We start from the raw sequence: 15,704 nt of genomic DNA, 5'->3' as shown, positions 1-15,704 counted from the left end.
ACATTAATTTAGTCAATTTTTTAAAAATCATTATGAGACCCCCTATGGAAACTCTGTTCATGGGCAGTCATGGGTTGACCTTACTTATTTTGTGCAAGCTCCCTTTCTAATTTGGGCCAATCCACCAACTCATCGCACGGGATCCCCTACCGGGCGGGTGCCGTGGCATGCCCAACACATGACGCCCGACCTTCATGCGAGCGCGCCTATGGTGCGGGGATTCCCCCTGCCGTGCAAATCAGTCAACACAAATAATTATCTCATCAATGATAACAAAAAATATTATCATTTTTTAGTACCATGCTACATAATCAATCAATTATAAATCGACTTTTCACACCTACACATTAATTTAGTCAATTTACTAAAAATCATTATGAGACCCCCTTGTGGGAACTCTGTTCATGGGAAGTCATGGGACGACCTTACTTCTTTTGTGCGGGTTCTCATTTTTAAGTTGGGCCAACCCACCAACTCATCACACAAGCACCTCTACCAGGAGGGTGCCTTGATGTTCCTAGCACGCGACACCCCCATGGGCGCCCAACTGCTGCCTTCATGCGGGCGCTCCTATGGTATGAGAGTTCTCCCTACTGTGAAAATCAGTCAACGCAAATCACTATCTCATTAATGATAACAAAATATTATCATATGTTAGTGTCATGCTACATAACCAATCAATTATAAACAAACTTTTAAAACCTAAACATTAATTTAGTCAATTTTCTAAAAATAATTATGAGACCCCTTTGTGGGAACTCTATTCATGGGCCGTCATGGGCCGACCTTACTTCTTTTGTGCGACCCCCTGTTGCCAAGTTGGGCCAACCCACCAACTTGTCACACGGGCACCCCTGTTGTGCGGGCGCCTTGGCGTTCCCAACATGCGACGCCCCTGTGGTCGCTCGGGCACCCCGCCTTCATGTGAGCGCACCCAAGGTGCGGGCGTTCACCCTACCATGCAAATCTCTCAACACAAATCATTATCTCATCAGTGACAACAAAATATTATCATTTTTTATTACCATGTTGCATAATTAATCAATTATAAATTGACTTTTAACACCTAAACATTAATTTAGTCATTTTTCTAAAAAATAATTATGAGTCCCCCTTGTGGGAACTTTGTTCAAGGGCAACCATGGGCCGACCTTACTTCTTTTGTGCGGGCACCCCTTTCCAATTCAGGCCGACCCACCAACTTGTCACATGGGCACTAGTACTGTGCGAGGGATCTGGCATGCCAAGCACATGACACCCCCATGGGCGCTCTAGTGCCCTGCCTTCACGTGGGCACACCCAAAGTGCGGGTGTTTGCCATGCCATCCACGTCACACTATAACTTTGCCCATGCGTTTCTTTGCTCATATGTCATCGTTCACCTGACTGCTCACACGTCTCATCTTTTCTTATTTCACACATCTTCCTGACCGCTATGTTGCTTAGTTCAACCATCTCCCAACTCACTCAGTCCACCTGACATGCCCAACTTGTATGCCCGTCATCGTGTTGAGCAAGTCTCCTTTGGGAACCTAGGTGACCCACCTTCGTGCATGTTACATGTTAGTCCCAAATTGTTGTTGTGCATGTAAGCCTTGGCCTACTCCATAAGCTTGCTAGTTTATGAAACAACATGCCTCATTCACAAGTCACTCTATGTGGGGTCAAAGGATAATTTCCACTAATAATCAGTAAATTTAAAACCTTGGAAATTTTTAGAATAACCAAAGTTAAAATTGGAAATGTTGGTATAAATGTAAATGAGATTCTATTCGTTTCAAGAATAATATATTCTGTACTAAATAAGACCAACCATGTGAAGGTAGAAGATCTTATCTTCCCCCCCCCCCCCCCCCACATCATTCTGAATTCCCTAATACCCAATCTATCTACTACAATATATTTGAAAGAAACACAATAACATTAAAACATTAAAACTAGGAAAACAAAAATTTAATGTCAACGAAAGATAACAAACCAACTGAAAAAATATAAATACATACCTCGTAATTTTCAACATTTTGATATCATTAGTCTTATTTCTCATCCAAATCATCATTTGTATCATCCAGTTCAGAATTCATGTTCAAAGGATTCACCCTATCATCATCATCATCATTGTATTTATCATAATCTAGAACATGCTCTTCTACATTTAGTTCAACTTCTTCAAGTTCTTCATCCGACACAATGTCAATATCATCTAGTTCATCCAAATTAACATTGTATCTATTAAAATATATTCCTTGAACTTCTACGATGTCTTCGTCTGACACTTCATGAACCCCCTACTCCTCTAGATCAACTTATTTTTAAATTTCATCTCTTCCGCTACATTATAATTTACAGACCTTCCTCTGGGATCATATTTAACAACATATGACCAACCTTATTTACCTCGAATGTCTACGTAATATACCTGTTCACATTGGCTTGGAAGAACATATGACTTTGATCTTGGCTCAACATCCCTTGTATCAACCATCGTAAATCCGTTAACATGCTCAATAAATGGTTCTATCAGGGTCATGTTCATGGATTCGTAGCTTGAAACATTTGACATCGAACAAAACTAACTTGAAGGATTTAAAGCCACATTCAAGTATGTCATGTAGATACCCATAATATCGATTGTCAAAAACTTTTGGATGTCTGTCACTTCTAGAGGAAACATTGATAACTTGAAAAGCTGCAAGTATCCCACTATCAAAAGTTTTCATCTTTTCATCCAACCTTTTGATGTGAAATTTGTTGCCATCGTACCACATTTGGTTGTGGTGTTTCAACTGCAATATGTCAAACACATTAAAAATGAATTATCAATTGATAAGCATATTTATATTTGCAAAATTTGCAAATTAAGAAAAAAAACACACGATATGCATCGATATAATTGTAAAAAAAACTAAGTCTTATGGGTAAATATGCTTTCCTGATAATCTTGTAAACCATATGCTAAATCAATTTCCCTCTTTGTAAGATTGGCATCTCCACTACGTTGAGCATATTTGACCAATATAAACACACCATACCATGATAACCTACCATTATTAGGTTGTTTGTATCGTTCAATGCATACCTTTATCCAATCAATATTGCTCACAATGTATAAATGTATTGCATCCCACTCTCGACCGATTGTATTAAAATAAAACAATTCATATATATATAATTAGTTACTATGTTATACCTTCATAATAATGGATTATATAGGAAGGCTAAAACTTAAACGAGTACGATATACATAAAAACAAAAAAGTCAAATGTGCTATAAATCTCCACTATCTACTTACATATCACTTTAATCATTCTATCTTTCCCCAATAGGTTCTCCCCTTCAAATTTGTTCATGGAGTTGACATCCCAAATGTGATCCAATACATTAATGCGTTTTCCTATTGCAGGACTATATTGAAGAATATAAACCATAGTTTGATATACCATATATCCCTCTACCACAAAACCCTCAGGATGTGCTCTTTGTTTGACCGAAGCCTTCAGTGATTTCAAGTGCCTCTTAACCATCCACATTGATTTTATGTGTATAGGTTCACACTTTTCAATCTCCATGACTTGGTGTTTGAGGTAGTGTTCTTGTGCATTGAAAAATGCCAAAGGTAGACACTTTTGCATCACACATTAGACGAGGAAATTGTTTCCTCTAATACTTTATATCTTCTTTATCAATTTATTTAGATGATTACCATCTACAAATGAAGCAAGAAAAACACAAGTTTCAACAAAAAAAGTATACAATACATGATGACAAGTAAAACACATGCAATAAAATATATGTGACACAACAACTTATTGAACTAATTATACTTTTCACATAAATCTCCACTTACTTCATGTATTTTCCAAGATCATATATAACTTGTTTAACACTGTTTTCAAAGTTTTGTGGGAGAGATAGAGGTAGAAAATACTATAACAAAAATAATGATCGATCATTATTTTTTCCCAAATTATTAGAAAAAAATACTAATTAACAAGATGTTTCACCAATGTATAAATATATATACACCAAAATAATTACCTTAATGAACATATGCCAATCATGAGTTTTTACCCCACCTAATTCACCTTTCTTTGTTAGGATATTCTTTATGTTTGAAGAAAATCTAGTTGGAAATTTAATTTTTTCAATAACCTCTTTAACATCCTTGCTTTGTTGCTCTGTCAATAACCATGGAAGGGCGCTTATATTTTGGTCGTCTCCATCACTATTTGAATGCGTTTCACTTTGTAATGCATGGTTAGCATCCTTAATCTCATTACAAATCTTGACAACTTTTACTTTATCTCTCCTTCCATCTAACATTCGCCATCACGTCTCTATTACATTATTTCCAATGTGCATTATATAAAACAATTGAACAATTTTTAGGTGCTCATAGTATGGAATTCTATTGAATTTCTAAGGATAAATTTTCATTCATCGTGGAAGTTCCATGTTATTAATGCCTTGATGACCTTCAACGTAAGTCATTGTTAAATATATTATAACGAAAATATAACCTGTCAATTAGTACAGTGAAGAAAATGCCATAAAAATATAAAATAATCCAAACATATAATGTATATTGATACATAGAATATTCGATCCATACCGTGAGAGACTCTATTATATTGCAACTTACATGCACAAGGTGTCATTCTCTGTTGTCTTAATCTAGTCTCTTATTTCCCATTGAAAATATGTTTTTTTTTTTTTTTTTTTTTTGTACTTCGGTACCTGTGATTCTTAGAAAGGAAGTGCCTATACTCATCAAACACCTACTTTCCTAAGCTTGTTGAAGACCAAAAATCTGGACAAGCAAATTTACCCTCTGTTTGAAGACCTACAGAGATGGAATAATTTTTATATCAATTATTTTAACTATGTTAAATGAAGGAACTATTTAAAGAACACATATGAAATGAACTTCATAAAATTAAACACTATTAAAGTGCACAATAATGTTATAACATACCAAAAAAAGGTGTTAGCCCTGGGGCATCGTGAATTGTCCATACAAACATTGCATGTAATTCAAATTCCTTTTGTGCATTTACTGGTATAGAGATATCATACATAGTGACACTGTTCCATAACTCCACTAAGTCATCAATAAGAGGCTCGATATATACATTCATATCTTTGACTTGGCACTTACCTAATTGATTGAACATACAATACATAATTACTGCATAAATGAGTAAATAAAATAAAACATAAGACATAATTATAAGACATAATTGAACATATATGAGTAAACAAAAAAATATAAGACATAATTATGAAACAAACAAGACAAATGAGATAGTGTTGTGTTAAATTTATTTATTATAAACAAATTACTACTTGGAAAAATCATTGTTCACATTGGGTGCTCCCTCTCTATTGACATCCATGAAGGAATGTTATTGTTGATAACAAAAACAAGCCACACCGAGTAAGTAGATATGGGATCTCCAAATGGATAGACACCGTCAGCTACTAATGAAAGCTTAATATTATGAGGTTCTCTTTTAAACTCTAGCCACTTTTCCTCTATATTCCTAAATGCAGATCCATCTTCAAGCATTCAAAGAACACCATATTCACTTCTACTCGTTTCATGGTAATCCATAAGTTCTGCTATGCTTTGGCACCTGAAAAATTGTCACAGACGTGGAATTATGGGAATATAACAAAGAATCTTGCGAGGTATCTTTTTTTTACTTTATCGATTTGATATCTACTCTCATCACATTTTGGGCATTTTTTTTCGACGCATGTTCTTTATAATAAATAATATCATCATTAGGGCATGCATGAATAACTTAAGACTCCATTCCAATATCTTTCATAATGGCATGTAAATCTCGGTACATACGAAGTAAAACATTTGACGGTGGTGACAAAAATTCACCTAATAATCTACGACATAAAAAAAGTAATACTGGTTAATGTACTAAACAATATTAATTGTACATATTGCATTCAAATGTTACAAATTAATTAAATTATGATCAACATACTAATATTAAAAACAAAGGAAAAAATAATTTCTTTATCATGTATATAGTACTAAATGTCATAAAATATTACATACCTTAGGATCTATGTCACGCATCTGTTTGATAAACCATGATAAACCATTCACCACCTTTAAGTTGACCAACAACAATACAACAGAGAGAAGATATGTTTCTGAGCCTTCACAAAGAGGTTGCATTTCCCTCTCAAGTACTGTTATCACTCCGTAAATCCCTTTAGGATGACAAAAGGGTCACATAGGTAACCACAAACCACTCTAGGCTAGAAAACTGGCCTTTCTAGTAGGAGGGGGCTCCCTCAACTAATGAAAACTAAATGTTTTGACTCTATAGCATATAGAGACTAGTTCTGGGAGTATTTGGATTTTGATAAAGAAAGTGCCAGAGGGTTTCTATGAAAAGCTATTGGCAGTATGAGTGATATTTCTATTGTAACATGTTGATGTATCTCCAACTAGCTTCATATATGGAGGCTTAATTAGTAGAGTTTTCAAAATGAATAGCGAAATTGTAGTATAGAAAAGGTAGAGTATCAAGACATTTATCAAAGAGAAAAAATAACAACATTTATCACTACATCTTAGATTGATGACCATCAAGAAGAAAAGATAGAACTTTAAAGGCATACATACTTCATTTGCAATTGAAATATACTTGGTCCAGTCATACATGAGCATATAAGATGAATTCAAATACAATTGTCCCCTACACCTTTAAATACAATATGAAGAACACAGATAAGAGAAAGACACATAAATTGAGAGAAAAACTTATTCCAAAACATTCATACCATAAGAATCTCCATAAATTGATTGGAATCACTTCAACATTCAGGCATGTTCTTTAAAACCAAACCACAAACATGACAATAGCAATTGCTCTATAAATTGTGAAAACCAACAACAAACTTATTTGTCTTCATTCATGAAAATATATAATAGATACATGGATGAAAATTAGTTCAAGTTCACTGCATCTTCGATCCCATACAGGATTGATTCAAAACTAGGAAAAGATAGTAATCTGTTGTCTTTTTTCATGATCTTCACACAAATATAAAGCATAAAGCATCCTTTTGTCTTTTTGAAAGAAAAAACAACCTATTTAAATACAAATTATCTTAAAAAGGTATTTGGACTGATAAAACATATTGAAATAGAAAAAAACCTAAAAGTTGCTTTTGTGACTGCTGAAGAGCTTGCGCAAAACCCAAATCTTCATGCTTCTAGAACTCACATGTAGAAAGCAACTGGGGTGGTGAGTTGGACACCATATGTACCCGACTCTAGAATCTTCAAAACCTGACAGGTGGCCATCGTACTATGTACATGAAATGGTCAGAGCATAGGTTGTGTAGCAAGTGTGCAGTGTGTGCGCAGTGCCTGATTCTGTTAGTCGAAACTACGGAAATAGGCCACTATTTGACGCATGTAACTCCAAAAATATAGCATCTGTGTAAAATATAATATAGATATTTTTAGATGAGATTTTTCTTAAGAATAAAATCTCTCTATTTTGTTCAACTTATTTTCCAAAGCCTCACAAACTTCTCTAAAAAACCATGGCTAAAATAGAGTATTTGTGTAGTCTGAAAAAAGGGCTTTGAAGATGCAATAAAATATCTAGATCCGTGACACCTGTGAAAAATATGGAAGAGGTTATTGTGTCTTGTTCTATTCTAGATAAAAACCTCCTTAATTTTCCCAAAGTTCTCTTTCGTGTGGTTGGAAACTGTTCTGTCAAATGGTGTCTAAAACAAAATGTTTTTTGTACAGTCCAGAAAATACGATTTGAATATGAAACCAAATCTCCCGATCCTTGACACCTGTGTAAAATATGGAAGAGGTTATTGTGTTGTGGTATGTTCTTAAGAAAAACCTCTTTCCATTTTCCAAAATTCTCTTTCATGTGGTTGAAAACCATTCTGCAAAATGGTGACTAAAACAAAGTCCTTCATTTGTTGTATCCATCCCTGTTTCAACTTTGTTGCTCTTGTAATAGGCCTGCTAGACTCCATCTCAAGCTTCTTGGGTTGTTCTTCAACTGAAACCTGCTTACCTTTGTCTTGTTGTGTGATTTCATACAACGCCTTCTGTAATGATTTTGAAAATAATTCAAAATTTTGCTGATGAAATTTGACTTGATGTTTGATCAACGCTCCATATGAAAACACTTGAAAAGTAATGATTTGGAGTTTGGGGGCATAGAAGAATCTAGGGAAATGATGTGGTATGATGAATGATTGATATATAATGGATATGGGCAGGGATTAATCATCATTTAAAATGATGTTTAGGCAAGGGAAATTTAGGCCTAGGAACTTATACTTAGGATAAAATGGGGGTATAGGCCTAAATCAGAAAATAGGGATGATGCGAATGTTTAGGAATAGGGAAATTTAAGATAACAAGGAAATAAGGGGATGAAACGGGTGGAATAAGCGGATGAGAATAGAGTGAAAATATTGGTATATTAATGACTATATTGCTTTAACATCATTCGTTTGATTGCAGACACATGATCAAGTAGACATCCTAACCAACTCTCATTACCCTAATTCAACAGTCATCATAACAACTCTCAATACTTATACACCCCTTCCCATGGTTGGACTTTAATGATCAAGGTGATGACCAATCTCAAAACGACTTTCTAGACAGTATAAGGTCAAACTTATAACAATGATAATGTTTATGAATTTTACCCCCTCCAAGACAACAAACTAATATTTCGAAGACCTTCGACTAATAAATTAGCCTACTATAACAAGTACAACTATATCAAAAGCACAGTCATCATACTGGCTTCCATCATCATCCATTCCACCATTATTAAATGTCTCCTAGATCAATCTATTTGTCCCATCTTCTTTAACTATGTTATCAACATCATTATTTTCTTCCATAGGATCATTAGCTTGATCATCAATATTCACTCCATGTTCTTGAACAAGCGCTTGTACTACAACCACCTCTTCCTCATTGAGAAATGCCCTAGGGGGCCCATACTATACAATTACAATCAATAAAGTAATATTAGTATATATAACAAATATTTAAACGTCGATACAACCATTTATAAATATAATATATAAGAAAAAAACAAGACAACAATGACAAAGAGAAAGACAACTGAGGTGAGAGCAAGGAACAAAGACAACAAATAAATGATGATTCTTGTGCAATCTATCAATATATTTAAGACTATGTTGAAAAAATCTAAGAAATATGTTACTTTTCTTGATATGTAGGAAGTGAACCACTTTCTGAGATATATAGTCACAACCATAATAAAATAACATATTGATCTTATTTTGCATTCATCATTATAATGTCATATTATTTCTTAATTTCACTTAGAGACCATAAGTTTTAAGAGGATGGGTGAGAAACCATAATCTTAGGTAAGAGTAAGAAACAAATACAACAAATCAATGTGATCATGAAGCTTGTGTAATTTAGAAATATGTTTAAGATTATGTTGAAAAAATTTAGGAACAATCAACACCTGTGAGATATAAGAATGTGTATGGCACATATTCTAATGATATGTAAGAATTTTTAATTCAGAGAAGTGCACCAAAACTAACTCTAGTGATGTGCAAAGGTGTGGCACATATAGGATTTAACATACTTACTAGTGACACCTGCAACTGTAAGAATACATGAAATCGACACTTGCATATGCGAACGACCTTGAAAGTGACACATGTCAGGCCAAAGATAACATGAAAACACCACTTATTAAAGTTAAAGCAAGCCAAAATGACAACTGCGAATGTGAAATTGACATTTGTGAAAGCAAAAGTGTTAAAATGATGACAGTTGAGAAAACTCACCAAAATAGAAGTACGAACACAACCAAAGTGAGGGAGGCTATCAACAAAAGTGTGCACTGACTGTCAACATGAGTTGAACATCGCATATGCACTATCTTGGTGGACAATGCTATGTTTTTTTAAGCTTGCATAAATGAAGTGCACTTTTTTCTTTAGACAAGTGGTTGGGAACCCAATAAAGACATTTCTTTTATAGGAAACCCTTTTTTACTAAGTCATGACGTCAAATATCTCTCCTTCTACACAAAATGGGTATTCTTTCCTTTTTACTACTTACTTGATTTGGCCAAAATGTCAAAACTCACTCCTTTGTACTTAGTGGTAAGTGAATGCTATAGAATAAAAACATTTTGCCTACTTCAAAGGACATTCAAAATGGAACATTCTACCTTGCATGAGTGATAATAATTAAGATAAATTTGGAAAAATAACCATTCATGATTTATCAAACATTTCATTAATCTACCCTTTACCTAGAACTATTATATCTTCGATATTACTTCAATTAGTTTCTCGCAATTTAGAACAAATGAGATCCTTTACTTATCACAAAAAGAGACTTTATATAGAGAATTCTTCACTCTATATCACCTGAGCTTAAAAAATTCATTGTCACCTAAAACATTTTGAAATACCAAGTGCAAGGCTTGTGTCTCATGCTTTTTTACTCAAAAAATGAGAAAGAGCTTCTTTTATGAGTGAAATAGATTATGGTTAGGAACATAACATTTTAATAAATTGTGGTTTATAAATTTAAAATTTTTAATAAATAAAGTAATTTTATTTTATTTTTTATTTATTTATTTTTTTATATATATTTTTCATAAAAAATAGTTTTTTATTAATTATCATCTTACCTAAATTAATAAAATGGACTCCTTTTATATCTATCCAATCATCTTTCTTTATAATATTTTTATTTTTAATCAATTTTTTATTTAATCAAAATTTTAGTGATAGTTATATTTTATTATTTTGTCGTATAAATTTTTGTTACAATGGCCCCCGAGGGATAGCTCAAATGGTCGAGTTCCCGTTGATAGTACTCTCCGGTTTGAGAGGTCACGGGGTCAAATCTCCTCGACGCCCTCGGGGGTAGGCCTGATGGCCGTGCAGCTTTACGTGGACGTAGCGGCCCACCTCCGGTGCCCCATGAACCACATCGAAAAAAAAAAAAAAAAAAAAAAAAAAAAAATTGTTACAATGTATTATATAATTATTTTCTTCTTTCGTATAAAAATGTATTCATTATGTCCATATTTTAAATTATTTCCATAATATACTTTTAAAACTTATTAATAATTCTCCATAAAAACCCATGATTAACCTCTATATCCCCTAGGTCCTAATTAACCCCCTAAACATACATTAACCAACTAACACCTTAACCCCATTTACCTAAGTCCTTAAACCCCTAACCTCTAAGCTTTCAACCCCTAAACCCTTAAACAATAACCCCTTATCCCTAAGCCCATAAAGTAATTAATCCTTAACTCGACCTAACCCCTTAATCAACCCTAATGATAATAATCAATTAATATTTCTCCACATCAAGATGACAACATAGGTCAAACCCTTCCCAAAATAATATAAAATATATTTATAATAGAAAGACAATATAATTTACGATACAAAGACATACAATCTAAAATACAATATACATATGAACATTTTCAAAAACAATCTACAAAACAAAGACATATAATGAATAACTTATTAATGGATGATATTCATGTCTTCCGTCAACATGTCCATAGTCTCTACAATGATTTTTAGCTGTTTTGATTAGAATTCTCTTTGATCCCAAGCCCTTGCAATTTTTATAATGGAAATAACATCTTCGATCCTTAGAAGCCCCCGAAGCTGATCCCACATATCCTTGGTCTCCTTGAGGAATGTTATGTGACATTTTTTGTCACCAAACTTTCATTGATGATTTTATTCAAAAATTAACCTCAAAATAAGCCTACAATATTTCAAAACAATCTCAACTAATATAGCAAGTATGTCAAAGTTATATGGTGTTCGGGTCTCTCTCTCTCTCTCTCTCTCTCTCTCTCTCTCTCTCTCTCTATATATATATATATATATATATATATATATATATATATATATATATATATATATATTATAACTTATATTACAATCATATAATATTAATATTAATATATTATTGATGTTAATATTAATAATATTATATTTATTATAATTAGTTAAACTCAACGTAAATAGGTACCATATTAGTTGTTGTCAACAGGAAAAAACTGTTAAAGGTGGAATTGAACGTTATACAATGGTTAATTTACATTTGTAGGATACTGGACAACACGTTGGACATTTGATATTGGAAAAAATGCTGGATATTTGATGGTAAAAGAACTCTTGTCGAATATTTGACAACTGTTGGGATTAAAAAAAATACAAAACATCGGATATTCGACGGGAAAAGAACTTCCATCGGATATTTGATAATCATGTCAAATATACAGCGGTCGACAAGATCTAAAAAATAAAAATAAAAAATACATTTAACTTTCGACAATTTTTCTGATTTTATACGTTCTGTCAGATTTCGCCGTCAGAATTTGCGCCCAAATGTAGTAGTGAATAAGACACGGAAGAAAATACATTAGGCAGGAAGAAAAAAATTAGAAGAACAAAGTAAATGTGAGACTAAATGAAAAACAACATTAAATTAAAGCAAATGCAAAGACTAGATGAAAAGAAAAATTCAGGGTTAATGCAATGCAAAACAAAACTAAAATGTAGCTAGACCTACTCCTAATCTAATTGGCTACAAGGTCATGGCCAAGTGAAATGAAATTTCGAGTGTAACCATCCAAGTTGCTCCTGACTTGCAAGAAAAAATATATAAACGATCATGAACAATATAGAACAATGTGCATAAATAAAGATGACAACTTGAATAGCTTACACAAAAGATTGAAGATCTTGACGACTAGCAGAAATATGTGCCATAATAACTAACTTTAACCAGTCTGCAACTTTACCTTGTCGTCTTGAACAACAATAATACAAACCTCGAGAGCTTATTGTGAATGTACCTTTGTCCATGTTTTCATCCTTAGCAAACATCAAGAAAGTTTGAAACTTATTATTAATGACAGAGCTTGCTAAGTAAGATTGATCTAGCCAATCTTAGATTCGATCATGAAATACAAAACAATGATTTTGAAAATCCTGAAATTCTTGAAAGAATGAACTTTCAATTAGTGTGTTAAAATCATGGGGAGAATCTTGTAAATAAAATATAACCTGATATCGTTCATAAACCTTGTCAAATTAGCGAAGACCTGACATAACGATTAATAAAGGATGAAGTGCCTCAACTGCTTGGCAAGTATCTGAATAATGAAATGATGAATCATAAAGATCAATGGGTTAAACAAGATCAATCAATGTAAAACAACTATCATCAAATATACTAGTGGGAAATGATTATTCGAACTATAGTTGTTAGACCTAGTGTTATGATCAGATTGGTGGCTTGACATACAAGATTCTTGATTCTCGATCCGTTCTCTTGTGTCCAATTCCATACCAGACTAGTAATATGAAAGCTTGGGGAATAAAAACTAGTTGCTATCCTTGTAAATCTGGGAAACTAGTTAGAATAACATGTTGACAAAAGGTTACAAGGGTGTGACAAAATCAAATATAAGATCCATATCAACATGGAGGCTTTGATCCACTAAATTATTCAAGCACTTACTAACCTTGAAAAGGATATATTGTATTAGGGACAAAATAAATTGTTTTAGAACATTTACAAAGAAATACTAGGAGCTAATTTCTCACGGAAGCATGAGTTTCTGTGTCTTTGTCTTGGTCCAAGATTCCTTCAGGTTCTTCATGATGGTCCCTTTTGTGATTCTTCTATGAAAGTGCTCTCTTGCAGCCTCGCCTTGATGACCTTCACTGAGGATCACCTTGTCATGTCGAAATGATAACACTTGCAGATGAAGTTCACTCATGACAAGCCAACATAAATCTGGAAACCACCTATTCTACCTTTGCTTGCTCATGGAATATGCTCACTGAGATGGGGGAACAAGTAAGGTTTTTAAGAGAAAGAGGTTGAGAATTGCGTAGTTGGGGACTATTGGGACCCAGGGATGACCTCACTATCCAATGGAACTCCACAATACACAATAGGAGGAAATATAGAATAAGGTATTGCATAGTGAGGGGTTTTAGTTAGCAAGAGGAACATTACTAACCACTGTAACTATGCAATGCACAGTGATTGAGGGGAAAGCTCATTGAATTGCGCAATTGAGGAATTTAGTTACCTAGAGGTGACCTATTGTTCAATGTGCAAGTGGAGAAGGAGAAAATCCTTTAGGACTGCGTAGTGCAGAGTTCCAAGAGGTAGATGAGGCTTCATTATGACTCAAGACTACACAATTCTCATATCTAAGAGGGAGAATGGTTAGCAAGCTGAAAACACGGTGAAAACTCCAAAAATTACTAAGTGTGGGATGAGTGAAACAAGAGAGAATAAGACATGCAAACAAGTCCAAGAATAATGATCTCACACTCGTATAACATCAACAAAAGCCAAGATAATGCACAGTACTCAAAATCCACATGCATACCTTGAAATTTTATCAAAGAGACACTTATTTATAAGTGTGATAGTTAAAATGTAGCTCTGCGGCACTTAGAATATAGGTTATGATAGAAGTCTCGAATGTAACCAGAAAGTGCATTAAGCAGTGGGAGAGTGTCTAATACATATTCTTATGATATATAGGATTACCTAACATAGAAGAGTGTGCTAGATCTACCTCAAGTGGTTTCCCAAAGCGTGACACATGCAAGAGTGGAAACAATCAAAAGAGACACTTGTGACCATGAGAAAAAGTGAAAATGACACTTGTGAAAGTGAAGGTGTGCAAAAGTGGTAGTTAAGAAAATTCACTTGAATGATGATACAACTACAACTAAGAGTGAGAGAGACTGTTAGATGATGTTTCACACTGACAATTGGCATGGATTGCACATTGCACTGTCCTTATGGGCTGCGTAGTTACTGTCAATGGTGACTGTGCAAGCATTGTAGGCAAACATTGCATAAGCACTATTCCTAGTGACTACGCAAGCCTTACTCTCAAGAACTGTGTAATGCCTATCTTCACAGATAGTCATTGACTACTCAACTTGCTAGGAATATAGGTGCTTATGAAGGCATCGAAGGTGGAGCATGTGTAAGCAGTTGACTTCAACACTTTATAATCCTAGAAGAAGACTTAGGCACTTGGGAAACATTATCCAACCATGAAGTGAAAATAAACAACTTAAAATAACAAATGATATGATCACAAGGAGGCTCCAAAATTCAAGTGCGGGCAAAATTTTAGAGGGTGTTTTTCACATCGACAACACTTGGTGACAGACTAAAAGAACTCCAACTTCTCTACTTAGATCTACATTTGAGAATTAAGTCTTAGTCTTTCAGGAAGTATCGATTCACCATATAGATTACCTTAACTTTTCCACTTATCTTGGTTAGAGATATAGACTCTCATTTTCCCTTTCTCAAGTTAAAACACATTTACAAGACTAGCCATGACTCAACTATTTCGATTGGGGAAAGAGATAATAATTGTACCATGCTTTTTGATGTTTAGATTTAAGCACATTCCCTAGTGTTTATCCACTCCCAGTGAGTCTATTTAGTAGCCCAACGGAGTCACTTCAAGGAATCACAAGCATTGCTTCATTGCTAGTAAGCCTGTTCATTACCCTAACGAAATTGCTTGCGTAAACTCTCAACGTAGAAAAACTTTCTCTTCTTCCCCCTTTACTTATTTTCAAT

Source organism: Pinus tabuliformis, chromosome 9, assembly GCF_031772625.1.
Source record: "Pinus tabuliformis cultivar Carrire ecotype Pingquan chromosome 9, CPIR1, whole genome shotgun sequence".
In the NCBI taxonomy this organism is placed as follows: domain Eukaryota; kingdom Viridiplantae; phylum Streptophyta; class Pinopsida; order Pinales; family Pinaceae; genus Pinus; species Pinus tabuliformis.
Note: the sequence above shows the minus strand (reverse complement) of the source record.